Source organism: Lissotriton helveticus, chromosome 8 (assembly GCF_964261635.1).
Source record: "Lissotriton helveticus chromosome 8, aLisHel1.1, whole genome shotgun sequence".
NCBI classification, from domain to species: Eukaryota; Metazoa; Chordata; class Amphibia; order Caudata; family Salamandridae; genus Lissotriton; species Lissotriton helveticus.
Genome location: NC_136069.1, coordinates 757,411,447 through 757,428,589, shown reverse-complemented (window position 1 = coordinate 757,428,589; position 17,143 = coordinate 757,411,447).

Here is a 17,143-nt window from a genome sequence, read left to right as displayed (position 1 = left end):
CTCTGGTGGCCATCTTGGGAGACTTATTTGTTATGAAGTTTCCTAATTTCCTCATTTACTACAGTCTCCTCAGTAGGAAATACTTTCAGTTTTTTACTTTGATTCCATCAAGAAGGCATTCAGATGTGTCATACATGTGCCATAAATTCAGAATGTTAGCACTCTAGTTGCTTTTTAGATCACTGTATTAAAGCTACTGCTCACATGGGAAGTCTGCTGCTGGTATTGAAAGTGCATGTTTCAGACTGCATGTCAGAATTTGTATAATGAAATAGAAGAGGATTTTGAGAAGTTACTCAAAATGTGCCCTAATTTATTTTTCTGCGGCACTAATCATACTTTTGATGGCAAAATCAACTCCCTCATGCTGTTCCTCTTTAAATTAAATGTTTTAAGAGTTACCACTTTATTCCAATCAAGATGGCTTCAGGTGTGCCTAACGCTTGTCATAAGTAGGACTGTTAGCGCTCTAGTTGTTCTTTAGAACACCCTGGAAAGCTGCAGTAGAACATAAAGGAATCAACTGACAGTCTCTGCCCTTGTTGGATGTACATGTTTTACTGAGAATGTCAGACTTCATTCTCACGTGACTGGGAAAGATAATGTGAATTTACAGAAAATATGCTCTCAGTTTAGCTTATAAATCACCTTCCAAACCTCTGTGGGAAAAGCATGAGAAAATAGTTTTCTCTCAAACATGGTTCATGATATCCCAGCAGAAGGCTTTTTCACATGGTAAAATCACCTTAGAACACACCACAATTCCTAAAATGAGTATGGTACCATCAACAAATGATTTATAATGTAACTAAAGTCTTAAAACCTTCTATTAAGTGCAATGCTTTTAAATGAGGTGCTATCATGTATATTGATCCCAAGATGGCTGCCAACACTTCTTCGATAAAGGAGGTGTTTTGGAGAGAATTTAATGGGAAACCGGTTACCCGACTCGGACCGCCCGTGACAGCCGAGGATCTCGTTTACCGGTACTGGTGGAGGAAGAATATATATATATATATACATATGCCATAGAAACTCCCAACAGCCACCTCCAATCCCACAAGATCGGCGAAGCAGGAGACGGACCACAATTGTAGGTAACAGTTCTTTTTACTGCAGAAAGGTCAGGTGGAAAAACCAGCGATAACGCGTTTCGGGCCAAACAGCCCTTGTTCACATGCAGAGAGTAGCAGAATGTTAATATTTTTATAATCCAGTGCACCCCGCCTACATCCCGCCTCCAGCTTGGTCATGTGACTAATGGACATAGCAAAAAGACTGTAGTTGCCGAGGCCCAAAGTGAAATTACTTTCCATATTGCTTTGTACATGACAAGACAACACAAGAAATAACATAATTTAAACTGCATAAATGCGATGACAAATAAATAAATTCACATGGCATAAAATGAGCATGATTGTACTGAAATTTCGATTACTCACTGGATAAATCCTATAAACCAAGAAGGCCACAACATATTCAACAGAATGAGTGTTAGTACCAAGTCACTTGTTCCCAAAAGGAACAATCAGAATTAAACTGGCAATCACATAGGCCATAAAGTGCTAAATGTGCAAAAAATAGTTTTAAAACGAAAGTGGCTAGACACTTCTGCCTAGTGTGCAAAGAAGCTTTCAATACCGTGCAAACACATCTATTTCCAAAAAGGTGCTAAAATGTATGATAAAAAGATCTGAATATAGAAAATGAGTCAGAATGTTACCTCTATAAAAAATTGGACTGAGCCTTATTATTATCATAAAAGGTAAATCTAAAACATATTGAAAAAAATGTGCAAAGATCAAAGATCAAGTGAATGCTATTCTAAAAGAGGGAGAGAATAGACATGGAGGTATACAAAAATTAATAACTAACTAATTAAATAGTTAGAGGAATTTCATAGTATAATGGATAACAAGGAACCTGACTATCCATTAAAATCAAAAATAAACGATGACACAAAGTCCTCATGGAAACAGAGAATCCAGATGAGCAACAGGGAACCTGACTACTCATCTGGGAGGGTGTGTGTAACACTGACGGAGATGCTGTTAGCTCATGAAAACACTACCCATCCCCCACTCTGATATGTGCCCCAAATGTCATTGTGGCATTAAACTAACACTCATTTGCTAGACAAACTTGAAAGAAAGTAGTTGGAAATTTCTACAGAAAGTTATGGATGTCCTCAGTAGTGTTAAGACCATTGGGCAACTTACTGTCGAACTCCAAAATAAATCGTGTCTCCAATTGCCTCAGTAGAAATTCCCTATTTCCTCCTCTGCGGGTTTTAGGGACCGATCCTACCACATAATAGGAAAGGCAACTTAGGTCTTTATTGTGTTTTAATGCAAAGTGCCGTGCTACCGGATATGCAGGATCATTATGTAATATGGCTCTGAGGTTTTGCAGAATCCTGATGTGCACCTTTGCCTTCGTACTTCCGAGGTAATTTAAACCACAGGTGCACGTCAGGACAAAACTGCAAAGTCTGTCTTACATGAGTGATTCCCTTTAATAGGGATTTCTTTAGAGTCAAATGGTATGTGGTAGTGTGTTGTTTTCACTCTGAACTTGCATGCCCTACAATGAATACATTTACGAAACCCAGCCTTGGGCTGCAGCCGGAAGTATGACGTAACAACGCAAACTATTACAACGCATGGCTTTACAATGCATTTTTTACAACGCAAATACTTTTACAACGCATGTTTTTACAACGAATACTATTACAACGCGAGATAGTGTTAATAATAGTAAAGTGCTATTACAACAAAATCATTTACAACGCATACCTTTACAACGCAAAAATAACATTTTTTTTTTTTTGTAAAATAAAACCTGGCACGGGATGCAGGGAAACTAGGGGTTTTGGGTGGGGAAGTGTCTTAAAATGTTGAGAAAAACTGAACGTTAATTTAAAGAAATACAACAATTTTATTAAAATTAACACTCGAGTATTAAAAATTAATACTAATGTAAGCGTAACTGATGAAAATTTTATACAGGCAACGAAAATAAAAATAAAATAAACGTAAAGTATAATAGTATGAAAGAAAATAATTATTCATAAACAGAAACATGATACATACACATAGTCGCCTTTTTAAACTGTGTAGTTCCTAAATATGTCCTACAACTCGTTCCATGAATATAATACCACAACACTACTTTCAAAATGGATGCCAAAACGGAATGAAAAAGTGAAAACAACATCTCTTTACACGAAATTTTAAATTATAACTTTCCTCAGTAATAATTCGTATTTAAAAAAAATACCAACGCTGCGTTTCTTAATAATAACAATGATACTGACAAAATCGTATAAATATGAGCCAGACACCATTTTTAAAACAGTTGATTCTCAACTCCCAGAGTGACCAGACGCCAAAAGCTGACCCTCTGACCTTTTCATCAAGATAAGATCCGAATCGATTTCAGGAGCATTATTTCTCGTAATACAAGTAAGTTACTGAAACTAATCTAAGAAATATTTTCTAGAAACAATTAAAAGGCTGTGCTTAATAAGTTTGTGTATCCTATTTATAGAAATTAATATAGCACCAAGATATTACTATAATAATGGATACATATATCCATAAATAAAAAGCCCTACATATTTAAATCAGACTAAAATCCAAAATAACACTGTTTAATATTAAAAAAAAAATTCAATGGAATAAACATATATTATTTGTCACACATCACAAAATGTTACATTTTTTATTTAGTCGAACTACTATAAACTACGACGAAGAAGCCCATTTTAAATAAATTGGATTCTGCTACAGAAAGAACACTCCTCTTCAAGAATAATTTGAAGGTACTTTTCGAATTTTTAAAAATGATAATTCTAAACAAATGAAAAGAAAATAAATTTTTTAATTCATATATATTTAATCTGATTTTCACAGAGAAATTCAATTTCGAAAAAAAAAAAACGACTTTCTACTTTGAAAATTGAAACATCGACTTTTAAAGAAGGTAATTATTTTTTTATTAACATAACTGCATTTTTAAAATGTAGTCATTAATGAAGAAAAGATTAATAAAGAATAAAAAGTGTAGAGATAAAAATAATTTAGAGAAGACCATGAAGCTGCAGCAGTTTGGTAAATGTAAAATGGTGTAGGGGTAGGAATAACTATTCTAACTCCAAGAAGATGCAGCAGTAGGAAGAGTGTAGAATAGTGTCATGGTATCAAATACTATTCTTACTCCATAAAGATGCAGTAGTCGTGAAACTGTGTTTAACTGCATCAGAAACATTTTACATTTCAATAACATTTCCTTTTCCTTATTCATTTTTTTTAGAAATTCACATTAATCTTCTGATCACCAAAAACAATCCGAAACCAAAAAGGGCAACCACCCAAAAGCCAACAAAGAAAAGAAAAAGCAAAGCAGAAACAAGACCACAAAGAAAGAAACCAAACCAAAAGGTATATAAAATACATACTGAAAGGGAAAGTGTTCTATGGTGTAGGGGTATCAATTATAATTCTAACTCCAAATAGGTGCAGCATGAGAGAAAATGTAGGATGGTAAAGAGGTATTATTTTCTATTCTAACTCCAGGTAGGTGCAGCAGTAGGGAAAATCTTAGATGATGTAGGGGTATCAAATACTATTGTAACTCCAGGTAAGTGCAGCAGTAGGGAAAGTGTGGGATGGTGAAGGGGTATCAAATACTATTGTAACTCCAGGTAAGTGCAGCAGTAGAGAAAGTGTGGGATGGTGTAGGGGTATCAATTACTATTCTAACTCCAGGTAGGTGCAGCAGTAGGGAAAGTGTGGGATGGTGTAGGGGTTTCAGTTACTATTCTAACTCCAGGTAGGTGCAGCAGTAGGGAAGGTGTGGGATGGTATAGGGGTATCAATTACTATTCTAACTCCATGTAGGTGCAGCAGTAGGGAAAGTGTGGGATAGTGTAGGGGTATCAATTATTATTCTAACTCCAGGTAGGTGCAGCAGTAGGGAAAGTGTGGGATGGTGTAGGGGTATCAATTACTATTCTAACTCCAATTTTTTACAGCAGTTGTGAAAGTGTAGGATTGTATGGTAGAAACAGATACTATTTCAACTCAATTAAAAATAGGTCAGAAGGAAAAGTGTGCTAAACTGTAAAACAAAATTGACTCTTTCTACTTTAAAGAGTAGAAACATTAGGACAATACAAGAATAAAGTAACTTGAGAATTAACAATTCAAATTCTAGAAAATTTCAGAAGCAGAGAAACTGTAAGATATAGTTCTATTTTTTTATGTTTCAAACACATATTTAAAATATTTTTTTCTCCCCACAGATAATGTCTACACAGGAAAGAGCTTCCTACATCAAATCCAGAAAAGGAAACAAACTACTTAACCATGCAAGATACATATATTCTAAAGAAAGGATAAGTTGTCCTAGAAATCATTGGAGGTGTGTGCAATACTACACATCCCATTGCAGCGGCAGAGCGGTTACCCATGATGATATCATTATCAAAACTACTGATCACAACCACTCTGCCTCTGCAATGGAGATTGATGTAAGGGAAACCATTAACGAGATGAAAGAACTAGCAAGCACCTCCAATGATTCAACAGGATCCATTTTAAGAGAGATTGCACAACGTGTCCCCTCTCATGTTGCTAGTAATATGCCTATAATTCCTAATTTGAGGCGAATTATTCAAAGACAAAAGCAGGCAAGTAACACTCAAACCACAACACCTCAAACTTTTTCTGACATTATTATTCTACATGAACTAACTATTTCTTTTGCTAATGAACCCTTCCTTCTCCATGACAACGAAAACCCTCAAAAACGTATTCTAACTTTTAGTACTCCCCGCAACCTTGTAAAGTTAGAAAATAGTGAAATATGGATGATGGATGGGACGTTTAAAAGTACACCCCATCCATTCAATCAAATTTACACTATACATGCTAAAATTAACCATAATGTGATCCCCTTAGTATATAGTTTGCTGCCTGATAAGACTTCTGCAACCTACACTGAACTTTTATCAGTTATTAAAAATGCAACAACAAAAAGTCCTAGGAAAATAATAGTTGATTTTGAATTGAGCATGATCAATGTGATCAGTAAAACGTACACGGATACCCAAATTCAGGGGTGTTTTTTCCATTTTTCCCAGGCATTCTGGCGTAAATTACAGAAAACATCCCTGGTTACAGAATACTCCACAGACAGCAAACTCTAAGTTGAATCAAAAAAATTAACTGCACTTTGTTTTGTTCCTCCTGAAAGTGTAGATGAGTACTACACTGCCATTACTGAATCTGAATATTACAATCAAAATGAAGACAAATTGGCACCCATCCTAAATTATTTTGAAGACACATGGATTGGGCACCTAAGCAGATCGGGTCGCAGGAGGAAGCCACGTTTTCATGTGGAGTGGTGGAACTGTTACACTAGCTGTTTAGAGGGAGAAGCTAAAACAAATAATGCCATTGAGGGATGGCATAACTCCTTCAACCATACAGTTGGAAAACCTCACCCTAATTTCTACTCATTTTTGGAAACTTTGAAGAAGGAGCAAAGTTTCCAAGAAATGAGACTTTCCCAAGCATTAAGTGGTAGTCTAAACCCACGAGTTACAAAAAAAACTAAGGAGATGTCTGAAAGACTATTGGGTATAATGCAACAGTTTTCGTTGTGTGTGGCTCTAGATTACCTCGAAAATGTGTCTAACAGTCTTAGTTTCTAAAAAAAATATTTGTCCTTACTTTCCTGCTTTGCCCTAAATTTAATAAAACACTAATTACAATTGGCTAAAAAAAAATTTTTAAACATTTTCCAAAAACATTATTCGGGTCAGCCGACTTTTTAAAAAAAATGTTTTTCTCCTTTTTCCTGCCATAAGTAATCCTTTTTTTTTACAACATCGAATAATCCCAATTATTCCAAATTGAAAAGGAAAAAATAAATAGTTTCATTTTTTCCAAATTTTAAAGAACTATTCCAAGTTTTCTAACAACGGTAAGCATATTATTGGTTAAAAAATGAATTTTTGAAAAAAAACGTTTTGTACGAACCTTTCAACTATAGAAATATTATCAAAATGCTTCATTAAATATAGATCTACGATAATTAACAATAATTCAAGAGAATGATCAATATAAACACTTTGAAAAAATATATGAAACTCAATTGTATTATAAAATCATGCAAAAAATAATTTTTTTGCAAAATATGACAGTACTACAATAACATCCTAAAATGTTTTCTACCTCCTTCCAAAACATTTTCTCACTAAACAACCCTAACTATTTTCAAATTTGAAACAAAAATAACCGGTCATTATTTATTCTATTCAAAAGGAAATTACCAACCAAACAAAACATATTCACCAAACCAAAGCAACTGCTATATTATTTTTTCCAGCCGAATGAATTTTATTAAACCTACTGACCAACCAAGTGTAAATAAATAAAGATTCCCTCCAACATTATCATAATATAAACTATATCATTCATAACAATTTTTAGAAACAATGCATACAAACAAAATTACTTCTGGATAGTGTTCCTAAACAAAATGACTGTAATAAATTTAAGAAGCATTTTTCATTAATATACTAACAACATTTATCAAATTTATAGTTGAAAGGAAATCGATTAAATTTCTAATAAAATGAATTTACAATGTAATATCTTAATAAACAAAATAGTAATGTCAAACAATCTTAAAATATTATGTTTTCATTTTTTTCAAACAAAACCTATACTTGGTTTAATTATCTCTAATACTTTTTCCGACCCGACATAGGCATATACTAGTAACAAGATCGTCGTTATGTTTTTTTTACAAGTTTAACATTAAATTCTAAAAAGGCAACCTCTCCTTATTCTATTTTTACAATATATGTATTCTTTTTTAAGCTAAACATGTATATTTAAAGTTAGAAATGTTTCCTACCTGGACGTAGATCATCCTCCAGCTGCCTCCTGCATCGATGCTCTTCAAAATGGCGACTTACGTTTACGTGAATACGTCATAGAAAGCTGCAAAGATTGAAAAAGGACTATTTAGTCCTTTATTTTATTGCTTTAATTATTATTTGTTTATAAATCGTATATTACAGGTAAAAAAATGACAAACATATGAAAAAATGTAAAAAAATAAATGCAAATTTTCTATATTTTTTTAATAATAAAAACCCCAAACTGAAAGTATTGTATATTTATTTTACATCTGTCTCTTTTCAATGTCTTCTCCTTAACACCAGGTCCGTGACCTGCCACTCTCTTAATATTTGGAATTTGTTGTATAAATCCAATATTACGTGTTTGTTTATGACTGAGACCTGGTTAGGTGAATTTTCCGCACCGGACCTGGCCAATGCCATCCCTCCGGATTATAACATCTTTAGGAGGGATAGAACACTGGGTAGAGGAGGTGGAGTAGCTCTCATTGTGAAAAAGAGTATTTCCTGTTCAACCTTTCCGGTGGAGAATATTCAGGGCTGTGAAGCACTTGGCTTCACCCTACATCTTTCCCCTCTCCAGGCTTGTACTGGGATACTTTTGTACAGAACCCCCGGATCAACGGGACCTTTCTTTGACGAATTGCAAGTAGCCCTTTCAGTTCCCTGTCTTAGGTCTGATCACTGCATTCTTCTCGGAGATCTTAATGTCCATATGGACATTAGCTGTGACCCTGACGCTATTAAACTTACTGATATTACGGCTCCGTTAGGGTTATCTCCGTTTGTGAAAGGTCCTACACATAACAAAGGCCATACCTTAGACCAGGTATTCTCAACGAGACCTATCTCCGTTTGTGCCATACAGCCAGTACTCTGGTCGGACCATTTTTTAATCTCCTTCTCTCTACCTGCCACTGCCCTTATTCGGGAGAGAGAGGTTGAGACCACGCGGGCCTCACGCCCGTTTCATCTGCTCTCCGGGGACATGTTATCTGAGGCTCTTATCACCTTTCCTTGCCCCCTTCTGGGAAGTTTGGAAGAGAATCTTGTCCTCCTCCAAAAATGGCTTTTAGCCAGATTTGAGACTTTAATCCCCGCAAAGAAACCTAAACCAGGAGAGCGCAGAGCGTCGGCCCCATGGTTTTCTCCTCAGCTGAGGACACAACGACAGGAGTGTAAAAGGGCTGAGAGGACCTGGAGGCGGGCTTATGATCCAATTGAGAAAGTGAAATTTCGAGCAGCAATAAAAGCCTATCATCAGTCAATCTGGGATGAAACAAAGGCCTATTTTGAACATCGTATTGATGAGGCTGATAATGTCTGCAAAGACATTTTTAAAGTGGTTCAGGATTTTACTTCTCCTGCTGTCTGTACCCCTAAACACACTCACACGGACTCTTGGATACAACAACTAGCCATCTTTTTTGTTAGTAAGATCACCGATATCCAGGCCTCTCTCTCCAGCGCTCAATCGGACTTGAGCCATCTAGCGCCACCATGCTCTGTGGAAGGTCATGGTCCTTTCCTCTCCGAATTCCCTAACATGGATCTTAGTACATCCTTGGAGCTTTTGTCAGGCTTGAAATCCGGCTCTCCTTTAGATCCATGTCCGGCTAAATATTTGGGGAAAGTGGCATCCGCCATTAACATCTTGGTGAATTCCCTGCTGAATACATCCTTGTCGACAGGGGTGGTGCCGCTGGCATGGAAGCGTGCCATGATTCTACCTTTGCTCAAGAAACCCACCTTGGACCCCCTCATCCATGCCAATTACAGGCCAATCTCCCTTCTCCCTGCTCTGGCAAAAGTGGCCGAGCGATACGTGCACAGGACAATTTCCAGTTTCATCGAAGGAAACGACCTGTTGCACGCCTCGCAATCCGGCTTCCGCGCTAATTTTAGCACGGAGTCGGCCCTGCTTGAGGTCACCGATGCCATCAGGGAAATACTCGACTCTGGGGGAAAGGCCGTGTTAGTTATGCTTGACTTGTCGGCGGCTTTCGACACCGTTCCTCACAAGGTCCTCCTTGCAAGACTCTGGGAGTGTGGCCTCCGCTAGAGGTGGGAGTCCCGCAGGGCTCCATTCTCAGCCCTATGCTGTTTAACATCTTTATGGCCCCTCTGGCGAAAGTCGCGGAATCATTTGGCGCCCAGATCGTGTCATATGCTGATGACACCTAACTCCTGTTCACATGTGATAGGGGTGGGTCTTTTGATGGCATACAGATCAGGGATTGCCTTGGGGCGGTGTTTGAGTGGTTTAGATGTCATGGCTTAAATGCAACTCAGACAAGTCTGAGCTTCTCTTTTTCGGTTGCGCCCCTGAACCCGATTGGAAATCTTGGTGGCCACAAGATATGTTTCCCCCTGATAAGGTCTCTTTTAAGGCCAAGAATTTGGGAGTGATAGTAGATTGTGAACTATCCTTTGGACCTCACATCCTGTCTCTTGTTGGGAAATGCTTCGGCATTTTACGGATGTTGAGGAAAGTTCTTCCTCTACTATCACTTAACCACAGGAAAACAGTTGTTCAGGCATTGATCGGCTCACGACTGGACTACGCAAACGCTCTCTTTTTGGGTCTACCGAAATATCTCATGACCCGTTTGCAAGTTGTCCAGAATTCGGCAGCCCGTACCATCTTTGGACTCCCGAGGAGAGCTGGTGCCACTGCTTTACTGAACACCCTACATTGGCTACCCATCTCCAAGCGAATTATCTTCAAAGGCCTGACTGTGGCCTTTAAGGCCCTTCATGGTATTGGCCCCAAGTATATTGGGAAACGTCTTTCCCGGTATGCACCGAGCAGGACTCTCAGGTCATCTGGTTTGTCTATGATGACTGTTCCTGTAATTCGTCGCGCACGATTGGGAGGCCGGTCTTTCCGCTATTTAACTCCTAAAGTTTGGAACGACCTACCACTGTCCTTGAGACAGGCTCCCTGTCTTCTTGCTTTTAGAAAGGACCTGAAAACATGGCTTTTTATGAAATAGACCCTTTTCATTCTCTGCTTTTATCTGTTGTGTGGCTGCCGTTTTATGCTGTTATTCTTTGCCAAAGCGCCGGGATGCTCCCTGGAGTAGCCGTGCGCTATAAAAGAAATAAAGTAACATAACATAACATAACATATGTATTTATTTTATCATTACATTTTCTAAATATGTATTTACTTGAAAATTATTGATATTTAATCCTTACCTTCATCCTTTATCCTTTTCCATTCTAAACACTCCCTTTCTTCTTCATTAACACCTTCCTTTTCTTTTCCGCGGAATGACCAGTTTCAACTATGGAAATAAATGAAGGACAATTGCTCCCATTTGAATCAATGCAAAACCGTGGGAACTTTTTTTCCAAAATTCATATTAAATTATGTAACAACTTAATAATATTTTTAAAATTATACATATATATTATTTCACCATAAATATTTAATAATATTGTTTTACAAATTTAATTTTTAAATTTTTTATTTACTTATTCATTAATATACCAAATATTAATAACACATTTCCAATAATCTTTTATTCCTCAAAATAATAAAACAAAATTACTAATTTATATTAAAATGTTTCAAAAAACTTTTTCCATATTATTAAATTAAAAATACTAAAGTAATATTTCAAAATTTTAAAGTATATTTTCATTTTTATAGTTTGTCAAATGTATAAATTTTCTAAATATAATTTCTTTATTTTAATTCATATATTTTAAAATACATCAGTAAATATTTATAAACTTTAATATTAAAAACTGTCATTAATTGTATTTTTTTTTAAATACTAGAGTATTAATTTCAATTTTTCTAATTTACCTTTAAATTGGAAAAGATAAATACTCTTTTTAAAATACATCAGTAAATATGTATAAACTTTAATAATAAAAATTGTCATTTACATTTTTTTGTTAAAAAATACTAGAGTATTAATTTCCATTTTTTAACTATTAATTATTTAAATTCAAATTAATAAATCAACTTCTATTAATTAAAATATTTTCTCAACAATTTTCTTTTTAATCTATAAATATCAAAATTAAACACTCATTTTAAATTATTAATATTAAAGTATTATTTATAAATCATCAAATGAATATATCTATTGCAATTTTTTTTTATTATAACAATAAATAAAAAACAACTACAATATTAATTATTTTTTTAATAAACAATATAAAAAATAAATAAAAAACCTAATACTTACGATGTAAAGGTACTTGCGTTGTAAAGGTCCTTGTGTTGTAAAAATATGCGTTGTAAATACACTTGCGTTGTTAAAGTTCCGTTGTAATGGTAGTGCGTTGTAAAAGTTGCGTTGTAAAGGTTGTTCACCGCTGCAGCCATATGTTCTTCTGCTTTAACTCTGGACTACTAGTGTCTAGAGTAGCTCCCATGCTATTTGCTCTACGGAATGTTACCAAAGGCTTACTGGGTAAGATAGAATTCAGTATGTTATCAGTGAGCACTATTGGCCAGTTTCTTTTAATGATATTCCTGATCTTGTGTTCTTCATTGCTAAAAGCAGTGATAAATCTCGGGCAACTCATAGATTCTTCACATGAGTTGGAGCTAGGTTCAGATGTATCCGTTACAGTAGTCTCCATAGGTAACAGACTCTCCCTGGTTCTCAGCCTGGCTTTAGCGAAAGCCTGATTGAAAATCCTGTCAGAATAACCTCGTTCTTTCAGTCGGGCTTTAAGATTGTTGATGCAACTTTTTAAGTCACCAGGGGAGCTACAAATTCGCTTAATCCTTAGGATTTCTCCATAGGGGATGCTAGAAATAGTGTGTTTATGGTGGAGACTGGAGGCATGCAGAGTAGTGTTTCCTGATGTAGGCTTTCTATATAGTGTTGATTTTAGTCTGTTGGCATTGACATAGACCTTAACATCAAGAAATTCAATTTTGTCTCTGCTAATGTGTGACGTAAATCTGAAATTTAAAGAATTGTTATTGATTTCCTCATTAAATAGTAGGGCCTCCCCTTCCTCACCCTGCCACAAAATGAAGACATCATCGATATATCTTAGATACCTCACAATTTTCTCTTTCACCCATACAGCATGTGTGGTACTGAGAACCTGCTCCTCCCACCAGCCCACGTGCAAGCACGCGTAGATGGGGGAGAAGCAGGATCCCATAGCCACGCCTCTTAGCTGTTTCCATACATTCTTTGCAAAGATAAAATGATTGTTGTTGAGGCACCACTCCATCAAGCTCAAGATAACTTTGTTATGTTCGTATAGTTCCGCAGGTCTTTTGTCCAAAAAATGCTTGGTTGCCTTCAATCCATCAATATGCCCAATGCTTGTGTATAAGCACTCAACGTCCAGCGTAATCAACAACATATCTTCCTGCCACTCCAGATCATTTATTTTTTGTAGGAAGTCGCTTGTATCCCGGACGTAACTTGCAGGCTCTTAACCAAGTCCTGCAAAAAATAGTCGATATATATACGATCTTGGAGGGACTAAAGCGCCCAGCACCGTCCTCCTCTGGTCTGGGAGCTCCGGACGTCTCGCCCAGTCGACCCCAGCAAAGTCACATGACTCTTTGCTTGGGAGCTCCGGACGTCTCGCCCAGTCAACCCCAGCTGGATGGTCCTTCTCTTAGTCTGGGAGTTCCGGACGTCGCGCCCAGCCGACCCCAGCAGAGCCGCCTTACTCTCTGCTTGGGAGTTCCGGACATCCCACCCAGTCGACCCCAGCTGGATGGCCCCTCTCTCAGTCTGGGAGCTCCGGACGTTGCGCCCAGTCTACCCCAGCTGGGTGGTCCCTCTCGCAGTTTGGGAGCTCTGGACGCTGCACCTAGCCGACCCCAGCTGAGCTGTTGCTCTCCCAGCATGGAAGCCTTGGTGGTCTACTCCAGTCGACCCCAGCTCTGTTGCTTCCCCAGCCCGTCCTACGAGGAGTTCTGCAAATTGGCACTAACTGTGCCAACGGGTTCCCCCTTGGACCCACTGCCTCCTAAATTCTAGAAGGTGTTCCAAGATGAACTCTTCCAGCCCTTGTATTCCATCTGCCTCCAGTCCTTTGACACTGCAATCGTTCCCGAGTGCTGGAAGCTGGCAGTGGTGTCACCTCTTTTAAAGAAACCCACATTAGACCCTGCCTGCCTGTCTAATTATAGACCCATCTCCTTGCTGCCGTTCCCTATTAAAATCATGGAGAAGCTAGTGACCCGCGCCCTGTTCGGTTTCCTGGAAGAGATCACCTGGTTTGATGAGGCACAATTTGGCTTCCGTCCAGCGCATGGGACTGAATCTGCACTGGTGGCCATGTTGGACAACCTTCGTTCGTGGGTTGACATGGGTCGGGCAGCCTTTTAGTGCTGCTCGACATGTCGGCCGCGTTCGACACGGTCTGCCACTCTACCCTCATCAGGAGACTGGAAGAGTGCGGGGTCACGGGGCTGGCAAGGGATTGGTTGGTCTCTTACTTGTACAACCGACGGCAGGTGGTGGCGCTGCCCCCATTTAGATCGGAGGTGAGGAATGTGGGGCAGGGGGTACCACAGGGCTCGGCCATCAGTCCCATACTTTTCAACCTTTACCTTCGCCCTCTGGTCCATCTGATAAAATCATTCGGTATCTCAGCATTCAATTATGCTGATGATACCCAATTGGTCTTTTCACTGGAAGGAAACAACTCGGTCCCGTTGGAAACATTCCACCGCTGTATGTCAGCTACAGCTGACTGGCTTCGCTCTAACTCCCTTCAGTTCAACAGCAAAAAAACGGAGGTGCTTTATTGTTCTTCTGATAAAATACCGCGTTAACTCCCCGACAACTTTTGGCCCTCGACCTTTCCTGAGACAGTGTCAGCCGCTGAGTCTGCACGTAACTTAGGGGTTACTTTTGGGCCTAACTTGCAGCTGGATATACATGTAAATAAGACCACGGCTACATGCATGATGCTGTTGCACATGCTCCGTAAAGTTTTGCCCCTTCTACCTGAACAGTCTAGACCGGAAGTAGTGCGTGGGACCATCTTAAGTCGTTTAGACTATTGCAACGCTCTACTTCTGGAAGCCCCTAAAACGTTGCTATGTAAGCTGCAACGGGTGCAGAATATGGCGGCCAAGCTGGCCCTCTCTCGCCCTAACTTCAGCTCCTCCACCGCTGCTCTCCGGGACCTACATTGGTTGCCGGTCCATTTACGTGTTCAGTACAAAGCTGCCTGCCTGGTGTTCAGGGCTTTGCACGGACAGGGCCCGGTCCCACTGCAGAATATGTTTTCATGGTATTCGTCCACGCGATTTTTGCGTTCTTCTTCTGCGTGGCTGGTGGTGGTACCGAGATTCCAGAGAGTGTGGATGGGTGGACGCTCGTTTAGTGTCGCAGCGGCAAAACTCTGGAATTCTCTGCCACTCCTTTTACGAGGTCAAAGGGACCTTCTACCATTTAAAAAAGCGTTGAAGACCCACTTGTTCCCTAGGGCAGTGTAAGATGTTGTTTCTGTTGCTGACAGTGATCTCAAGCGCCAGGATGCCCTTGGGGTGACAGTAAAGGGCTATACAAATACACAATACAATACATATATATATATATATATTACCTACTGGCGGTCGCCAATAGGTAGTTATAGTTATGACCCAGTTGCCATAAGGAAAATCGCAACATTCTATTCCCTATAACTTTGGCGCCGATTGACAAATCTTCGCGACGTTTTCAAAACTTATGGCCTGCTCCGGTCCGACCCTATCTTGACATTTTCGGGGTGATTTGGCAAGCGGGGCCCGAGAATAAAGGGAGGTCCCAAAACATGTTTTCCCATTGCAATTTTCCATAGGAAACTTTAGCCGCAGCTGCAGCCCGACCCACCCCCAGGCTTTCGACTGCTCCAGAATGGGGGCCACGCGGCCTTTCTACTACAATATAGAAAGCCACAGAGGGTGTTGATCAGCGGGGTTTAGAAGGATCTTTGAGCCCTCTGGATCATTGTTTTTCAAAGCCTTGAAGTGTAGCCTTTCCCGGAGCTGGATGGGGTCTTTGAGGCCGACTTACCTACGTATTTTTTTGGGGAGTACCTTTGAGTCTCCCCACACATTTGTAAATATAAATGTAAATCCAGTACTTGTATAGCACACAAATTATCCACAAAGGGGTATGTCGGCACTGGGGGCCATTGGGAAGATTAAGCGAGTTATTGCCAGAAGTCGCATGGTGCTGGGCAGACCCCTGCTGCCGGAGCCGGGGATCAAACCGTGATCCCCAGCGTCCAGCATCAGTCACCCTGGCCGCGGCGGCACACCTCTTCCCCATTTATTTTGTAGCACCGAGGAAGGGCGGTTCCCGGGCGAAAGGGCCCCTCTGAACCCCAATGAAATGTAATGTTTTAATTTTTAAACAAGCACAGGAGCCCGTACTTCATTTGTATTTTTTTTACGGCGGATCCATGCACCCTGTGCACACTTCCTCGATTTTTTTCATGAAAAAACATGCTTTAGGACATGGACTGTTTTAAAGTCCCATACACTATGGGTTAGATTTACAAGCCCCTTGCGCCACTTTTGCGTCACTTTCCCCATATTAAAAATGACGCAAACTTGGTGCTAAGGCTTGTAAATAAGCCTCAATGCACTTCCTGGTCTAATCACCTTTACAGTTTTGTTTCAGTCCTACAATTCTCTAGTCAGTATATCTACAGTACACCAAACACCTTGTCACTGCTCTTGCAATGCCATAGTGAATCTTTCAGTACCATGTTTTAGTCCATTCAGTAAAGTAAAAACCAACTAGTTGTGAATTCACTTAGTATCTTTTCTTATACTATTCTAATTATTCAGTTAATATGCATGTACTCATATAGTGAGTAAGGCTTTAGGGCACAGAGTGCATCAAACTTCTATGCACTATGAATGTGGTGTAGTGTAACTGCTTTCACATTTGTATTTAAAGTATACAATTTCTTTGTTAGTATCTATATAGAATGTGTTTTCATAGTAATAGAAAAGTATAATTTATTAGTAATATACTTTTACAGATATTGTTTATCATCATTAAAATAATGTTATCATGCCTGAAAGAGATCGAAAAAGAAAAAGTGAGATAAAGGATATTTAATTGAAGAAAACTCAACAACAAGCATTGGATGAGCAACATAATGTGGCCAAACAGAGAAAATCTTCTGGTAAGATTACTAAGAAGTTTATTAAAAATGTTTCTAGACTGAAAAATAAGGTTGAAAATGTTGAAAGCAGTG